General features: G+C 41.1%; 1 pseudogene; it reads left to right on the top strand.

Annotated features, from left to right (window-relative positions):
• Nucleotides 1-7,633: 7,633 nt before the first annotated feature.
• Nucleotides 7,634-8,317, top strand: LOC131423878 (alpha-ketoglutarate dehydrogenase component 4-like; annotated as a pseudogene).
• The last annotated feature ends 307 nt before the right edge of the window (nucleotides 8,318-8,624 follow it).

Below are 8,624 nucleotides of genomic sequence, written 5' to 3'. Positions count from 1 at the left end.
AGAGGGGCCTCACAGCCTAAGGGACCTGAAGCAGCACTTGCTTGATTCAGCTTAGCTCCCTCCTATATTACACGTCACTGAGGGTATGTCATGTCCTGGACAGTAAAGGGTGTATTTTCTTTTTTTTTTTTTTTTTTTTTTTTTTTTTTTTTTTGTAATGAGTGACATGTGGACTTTATTAACTGTATTTGAATAAGTTTTCACATCTTATTTAAAAGATCATAAGATGGTTGAAATAACAGGGAATTAATCCTCCAAACTCTTTTAAAATCTTTTTTTTTTTTTTTTTTTGTTTTTATTTATTTATTTATTTTTTTTTTTTTAATTTTTTTATTGTTGGCTGTTCAAAACATTACATAGTTCTTGATATATCATATTTCACAATTTGATTCAAGTGGGTTATGAGCTCCCATTTTTACCCCATATACAGATTGCAGAATCACATCAGTTACACATCCATTGATTTACATATTGCCATACTAGTGTCTGTTGTATTCTGCTGCCTTTCCTATCCTCTACTATCCCCCTCCCCTCCCCTCCCTCCCCTCCCCTCCCCTCCCCTCCCCTCCCCTCCCCTCCCCTCCCCTCCCCTCTTCTCTCTCTGCTCCCTCTACTGACATTCGTTTGTCCCCCTTATATTATTTTTCCCCTTCCCCTCACTTCCTCTTGTATGTACTTTTGTATAACTCTGAGGGTCTCCTTCCATTTCCATGCATTTTCCCTTCTCTCTCCCTTTCCCTCCCACTTCTCATCCCTGTTTAATGTTAATCTTCTTCTCCTGCTCTTCGACCCTACTCTGTTCTTAGTTACTCTCCTTATATCAAAGAAGACATTTGGCATTTGTTTTTTAGGGATTGGCTAGCTTCACTTAGCATAATCTGCTCTAATGCCATCCATTTCCCTGTAAATTCTATGATTTTGTCATTTTTTAATGCAGAGTAATACTCCATTGTGTATAAATGCCACATTTTTTTTATCCATTCATCCATTGAAGGGCATCTAGGTTGGTTCCACAGTCTAGCTATTGTGAATTGTGCTGCTATGAACATAGATGTAGCAGTGTCCCTGTAGCATGCTCTTTTTAGGTCTTTAGGGAATAGACCAAGAAGGGGAATAGCTGGGTCAAATGGTGGCTCCATTCCCCGCTTTCCAAGAAATCTCCATACTGCTTTCCAAATTGGCTGCACCAATTTGCAGTCCCACCAGCAATGTACAAGTGTACCCTTTTCCCCACATCCTCGCCAGCACTTGTTGTTGTTTGACTTCATAATGGCTGCCAATCTAACTGGAGTGAGATGGTATCTTAGGGTGGTTTTGATTTGCATTTCTCTGACTGCTAGAGATGGTGAGCATTTTTTCATGTACTTGTTGATTGATTGTATGTCCTCCTCTGAGAAGTGTCTGTTCAGGTCCTTGGCCCATTTGTTGATTGGGTTGTTTGTTCTCTTATTGTCTAATTTTTTGAGTTCTTTGTATACTCTGGATATTAGGGCTCTATCTGAAGTGTGAGGAGTAAAGATTTGTTCCCAGGATGTAGGCTCTCTATTTACCTCTCTTATTGTTTCTTTTGCTGAGAAAAAACTTTTTAGTTTGAGTAAGTCCCATTTGTTGATTCTAGTTATTAACTTTTGTGCTATGGGTGTCCTATTGAGGAATTTGGAGCCCGACCCCACAGTATGTAGATCGTAGCCAACTTTTTCTTCTATCAGACGGCGTGTCTCTGATTTGATATCAAGCTCCTTGATCCATTTTGAATTCACTTTTGTGCATGGCGAGAGAAAGGGATTCAGTTTCATTTTGTTGCATATGGATTTCCAGTTTTCCCAGCACCATTTGTTGAAGATGCTATCCTTCCTCCATTGCATGCTTTTAGCCCCTTTATCAAATATAAGGTAGTTGTAGTTTTGTGGATTGGTTTCTGTGTCCTCTATTCTGTACCATTGGTCCACCCGCCTGTTTTGGTACCAGTACCATGCTGTTTTTGTTACTATTGCTCTGTAGTATAGTTTGAAGTCTGGTATCGCTATACCGCCTGATTCACCCTTCCTGCTTAGCATTGTTTTTGCTATTCTGGGCCTTTTGTTTTTCCATATGAATTTCATGATTGCTTTCTCTATTTCTACAAGAAATGCCGTTGGGATTTTGATTGGCATTGCATTAAACCTGTAGAGAACTTTTGGTAATATCGCCATTTTGATGATGTTAGTTCTGCCTATCCATGAACAGGGTATATTTTTCCATCTTCTAAGATCTTCTTCTATTTCTCTCTTTAGGGTTCTGTAGTTTTCATTGTATAAGTCTTTCACCACTTTTGTTAGGTTGATTCCCAAGTATTTTATTTTTTTTGAAGATATTGTGAATGGAGTGGTTGTCCTCATTTCCATTTCAGAGGATTTGTCGCTGATATACAGGAATGCCTTTGATTTATGCGTGTTGATTTTATATCCTGCCACTTTGCTGAATTCATTTATTAGCTCTAATAGTTTCTTTGTAGACCCTTTTGGGTCTGCTAGGTATAGAATCATGTCATCTGCAAATAGTGATAATTTAAGTTCTTCTTTTCCTATTTTGATGCCTTTAATTTCTTTCGTCTGTCTAATTGCTCTGGCCAGTGTTTCGAGAACTATGTTGAACAGAAGTGGAGAGAGAGGGCATCCCTGTCTTGTTCCAGATTTTAGAGGGAATGCTTTCAATTTTTCTCCATTCAGAATGATGCTAGCCTGAGGCTTAGCATAGATTGCTTTTACAATATTGAGGTATGTTCCTGTTATCCCTAGTTTTTCTAGAGTTTTGAACATAAAGGGATGCTGTACTTTGTCAAATGCTTTTTCCGCATCTATCGAGATGATCATATGATTCTTATTTTTAAGTCTATTGATGTGGTGAATAACATTTATTGATTTCCGTATATTGAACCAGCCTTGCATCCCAGGGATGAATCCTACTTGATCATGGTGCACAATTTTTTTGATAAGTTTTTGTATCCGAGTGGCCAGAATTTTATTGAGGATTTTTGCATCTAGGTTCATTAGAGATATTGGTCTGTAGTTTTCTTTCTTTGAAGTGTCTTTGTCTGGTTTAGGTATCAGGGTGATGTTGGCCTCGTAGAATGAATTTGGAAGTTCTCCCTCTTTTTCTATTTCCCGAAGTAGCTTGAAAAGTATTGGTATTAGTTCCTCTTTAAAGGTTTTGTAAAACTCTGCTGTATACCCATCTGGTCCTGGGCTTTTCTTAGTTGGTAGTCTTTTGATGGTTTCTTCTATTTCCTCAATTGATATTGGTCTGTTTAGGTTGTCTATATCCTCCTGACTCAATCTGGGCAGATCATATGACTTAAGAAATTTATCGATGCCTTCACTATCTTCTAATTTATTGGAGTATAAGGATTCAAAATAATTTTTGATTATCTTCTGTATTTCTGAAGTGTCTGTTGTGATATTGCCTCTCTCATCCCGTATGTTAGTAATTTGAGTTCTCTCTCTTCTTCTCTTCGCTAGCATGGCTAAGGGTCTGTCGATTTTGTTTATTTTTTCAAAGAACCAACTTTTAGTTTTGTCAATTTTTTCAATTGTTTCTTTTGTTTCGATTTCATTAATTTCAGCTCTGATTTTAATTATTTCTTGCCTTCTACTTCTTTTGCTGTTGTTTTGCTCTTCTTTTTCTAGGATTTTGAGATGAAGTATGAGATCATTTATTTGTTGGTTTTTTCTTTTTTTAAGGAATGAACTCCAAGCAATGAATTTTCCTCTTAGAACTGCTTTCAATGTGTCCCATAGATTCCGATATGTTGTGTCTGTGTTTTCATTAATCTCTAAGAATTTTTTAATTTCTTCCTTGATGTCTTCTATAACCCATTGATCATTCAGTAACCTATTGTTCATTCTCCAAGTGATGTATTCTTTTCCCTTCCTTCTTTTATCGTTGATTTTCAGTTCCATTCCATTATGATCAGATAGGATGCATGGTATTATCTCTACTCCTTTATATTGTCTAAGAGTTTCCCTGTGACATAATATATGATCTATTTTTGAGAAGGATCCATGTGCTGCTGAGAAAAAAGTGTAACTGCTTGATGTTGGGTGGTATACTCTATATATGTCAATTAAGTCTAGGTTATTAATTGTGTTATTGAGATCTATAGTTTCCTTATTCAACTTTTGTTTGGAAGATCTGTCCAGTGGTGATAGAGGTGTGTTGAAGTCTCCCATGATTATTGTATGGTGGTCTATTAGACTCTTGAACTTGAGAAGAGTTTGTTTGATGAACATAGCTGCACCATTGTTTGGGGCATATATATTTATGATTGTTATGTCTTGTTGGTGTATGGTTCCCTTGAGCAGTATGTAGTATCCCTCTTTATCCCTTTTGATTAACTTTGGCTTGAAATCTATTTTATTTGATATGAGTATGGATACTCCTGCTTGTTTCCGAAGTCCATATGAGTGATATGATTTTTCCCAACCTTTCACCTTCAGCCTATGTATGTCTTTTCCTATCAAATGCGTCTCCTGTAGGCAGCATATTGTTGGGTCTTGTTTTGTGACCCATTCTACTAGCCTGTGTCTCTTGATTGGTGAGTTTAAGCCATTAACATTTAGGGTTATTATTGAGATATGGGTTGTTCTTCCAGCCATATTTGTTTATTTATGTTACTAAACATGGTTTGTTTTCCTCTTTGATTATTTTCCCCCCTTTAGTGTCCTACCTCCCACTGTTGGTTTTCATTGTTATTTTCCATTTCCTCTTCCTGTAATGTTTTGCCAAGGATGTTTTGAAGAGATGGTTTTCTAGCTGCAAATTCTTTTAACTTTTGTTTATCGTGGAAGGTTTTAATTTCATCTTCCATCCTGAAGCTTAATTTCGCTGGAAACACAATTCTTGGTTGGAACCCATTTTCTTTCAGTGTTTGAAATATGTTATTCCAGGATCTTCTAGCTTTCAGAGTCTGTGTTGAAAGATCAGCTGTTATCCTGATTGGCTTACCCCTAAATGTGATCTGCTTCCTTTCTCTTGTAGCTTTTAAAATTCTCTCCTTATTCTGTATGTTGGGCATCTTCATTATAATGTGTCTAGGTGTGGGTCTCTTATGATTTTGCACATTCGGCGTCCTGTAGGCTTCTAGGATTTGGGGTTCTGTCTCATTCTTTAAGTCTGGGAAGTTTTCTCGTATTATTTCATTGAATAGATTGCTCAATCCTTTGGTTTGAAACTCTGTCCCTTCCTGTATCCCAATGACTCTTAAATTTGGTCTCTTGATGTTATCCCATATTTCTTGGATGTTCTGCTCATGGTTTCTTAACAGTCTTGCTGAGCTGTCTATGTTCTTTTCAAGTTGAAATACTTTATCTTCATTGTCTGATGTTCTGTCTTCTAAGTGTTCTACTCTGCTGGTAGTATTCTCAATTGAGTTTTTAAGCTGGCTTATTGCTTCCTGCATTTCTAGGATTTCTGTTTGTTTGTTTTTTATAACCTCTATTTCCCTGTGTAGTTGATCTTTTGCTTCTTGGATTTGTTTATGTAATTCATTGTTGAAGTGATCTTTCATTGTCTGATTTTGCTGTCTGATGTCTTCCTTGAGACTCCAGATCATCTGAAGCATGTATATCCTGAATTCTTTATCTGACATTCCATCTGCTGCAGCTATTACCTCTTCTAATGTTGAGTTGACCTGCATTGCTTGTGGTCCTTTCTTTCCTTGTCTCTTCATACTGTTTGCGTTCCTTTCTACTTAGTGAAACTGTTGTGTTATTGAATTTTCCCCCTATATATTTATATTGGTCTTGTATAGTTGCAAAGTCTCCCTCGCAGGCGCGGGCGGCGGCTCTGTCCCACTGCGGGCCGCTAGGCTTCTTCTGTGGGTGGTCACAGTTCTGTCTACTTTGCAGGTGCAGGCAGCGGCACTGCCCCTCTGCAGGCCTCTGGGGCTGTACTGCCAGTGGGTCGCAGGTCCGCCTACCTTGCAGGTGCGGGGGGGAGGGGGGGCGGCTCTACCCTTCCTCAGGCCACTGGGCCTGTTCTGTCTCTCGGTTGCAGGTCTGGCCTGTTCTGATGGTGGTCACAGTTCCACCTACCTGGCAGGCGCGGGGGGTGGGGGGCGGCTCTGCCCCCCAGCAGGCCCCTGGGCCTGCTCTGTGCGTGGTCACAGTTCCCTCTACCTTGCCGGTGCAGGGGGAGGGGGCGGCTCTGCCTCCCAGCAGGCCGCTGCTCCTCTTCTGCCAGTGGGTCGCAGGCCCGCCTACCTTGCAGGAGTGATTGGAAGCTCTGTCCTTCTGCGGGCCACTCGGCCTTTTTCTGTCGGTGGTCACAGTTCCACCTACCTGGCAGGCGCGGGGGGTGGGGGGTGGCTCTGCCCCTCAGCAGGCCGCTGGGCCTGCTCTGTGCGTGGTCACAGTTCCCTCTACCTTGCCGGTGCAGGGGGAGGGGGCGGCTCTGCCTCTCAGCAGGCCGCTGCTCCTCTTCTGCCAGTGGGTCGCAGGCCCGCCTACCTTGCAGGAGTGATTGGAAGCTCTGTCCCGCCGCGGGCCACTGGGCCTTTTCTGTCGGTGGTCACCTGGCAGGGGTGGGGTGTGGTGGGTGGCTCTGCCCCTCAGCAGGCCGCTGGGCCTGCTCTGTGCGTGGTCACAGTTCCTTCTACCTTGCAGGTGCAGGGGGAGGGGGCGGCTCTGCCTCTCAGCAGGTCGCTGCTCCTCTTCTGCAGGTGGGTCGCAGGCCCGCCTACCTTGCAGGAGTGATTGGAAGCTCTGTCCCGCCGCGGGCCACTGGGCCTTTTCTGTCCGTGGTCACAGTTCCCCTACCTGGCAGGCGCGAGGGGTGGGGGGCGGCTCTGCCCCTCAGCAGGCCGCTGGGCCTGCTCTGTGCGTGGTCACAGTTCCCTCTACCTTGCCGGTGCAGGGGGAGGGGGCGGATCTGCCTCTCAGCAGGCCGCTGCTCCTCTTCTGCAGGTGGGTCGCAGGCCTGCCTACCTTGCAGGAGTGATTGGAAGCTCTGTCCCACCGAAGGGTGTATTTTCTATTGGCTCTCTTGCTCCACCATCCTTTCTCTTTCTTTTAGTTTTAAATGTTAAAATGTGAAACTAATACAGTAAAATAACAGCAAGCAAACCATTAATTAGATCCCCAAATTCCTACAGTCTAGCACTAGCTTTAGAGAAAATTCCCTAAAACAACAGTAGCCGTACATCACTCTATAATCATAATCTTTACATACTTAATATGAATTAATAAGAAACCGTTGCCTGAAAATTCATGTAAATGGGCTTCAGGGGACATCAGTAAATAAGAAGGAACTAAGAGAGCAATAGTCATAGCACAATAATCTAATCTCCTTCACATTTTAATCCAATCATCAATGAGAAAAGTTTAGGTAATTAGAGGAAAACACTTTCTAAATAAAAAGATCCAAGACGCTGGATGCATTGCTGAAAGAGAGGCTTGATGAGACCTGTCTATGTTTCCTAAAGAGGAGTCCTGTGTTCAGAGAGAGAGATGAACCAGGAGATTCAAAGAGTCCTTATGATTTCTAGATTTTTTTTTTCATGTTGTTTCTCATTTATAGAAAGGAAATGTTGTCCAGAGTATTTAGAAATACAATATGAACATGTAGCAGAGTGAAGTGAAATCATTATCTCGTGCTCATGCTGGGGGGTGGGAGGGTGCGGGGAGGAAGATCTCTGGCTCATGAATGTTTTGCAAGGCACTTTCTCCCAAGTAGCCCTCTCTCTCCACCCCTCAAAGCACTACAAGGTAAGAATCATTAACTCCACGTTCCATGAGTGTCTATTCAAGTCACATAACCAAAAGAGAAAGAAGAGGGCTCAGAGAACATGTATTAATAGCTCAATAATAAAATCTCTTGTCATTTCTATTAATAAAAGCTCTTATGAATGAACTGTATTCCATACTTTTTAATCAATATCAACATAATCTGACAAATGAACAACAGTTTAAGCCTGAAGCTTAAACAAGGACATTTGTGATTGACAAAAGAAACCTTTGCATCTTCTCAGAGATCCTGGTGGCAGCAGGATGGCATCTGCCAGCTGGTCATTCAGGTAGTCAAGCCATAAACTCCATTCCCAAGGTTCCTGACAGAAGAGACAGTCCCAAGCCCCACGTGCCCACAGCCTTCAGATCAACAGGACTATTTCTCACTGGTCTGCAATTTCACAGAATTCGAAGGGAAGTAAACCACCAGATTTGTTAATGCCTCACAGTCTAGCAGACACTATAGAAATAATAAAAACCTGCCTTAGACATACCGAAGGAAACTTGTGTCTCAAGAAGAAATTGGATTTATCCAACGTGGAGGTCCAGAGTAATCCCTGGCTGTGGGGCTGCTATTTGTCATCAGACAAGAGAATTATCTTTACAATAAAGGACATTAAAAATGGCAAACATTTGTATATTAAACAACTTTAATTAATAATATTCTGTAAAATAATGACATGGAAAATATAGATATTTTTTAGATTGGAACACTGCATTTTCCTAATTTATATTTTTGTTGGCTTTTCCACAATCTTACTGAATTGCTTATATACTTTATGCCTAATAAAGTATACATTTTTTAAAAAAAATCTACAAAAATAATCGTGACAGTTTAACTTTCTCAATTTTGCCAGTGAT

This window comes from Marmota monax, unplaced genomic scaffold, assembly GCF_021218885.2.
Source record: "Marmota monax isolate L192 unplaced genomic scaffold, Marmota_monax_Labrador192_F-V1.1 WCK01_AAM20220418_F8-fsc00012, whole genome shotgun sequence".
NCBI lineage: Eukaryota > Metazoa > Chordata > Mammalia > Rodentia > Sciuridae > Marmota > Marmota monax.
The sequence above is the reverse complement of the archived record's forward strand: the minus strand, read 5'-3'. Positions and strand labels throughout refer to the sequence as shown.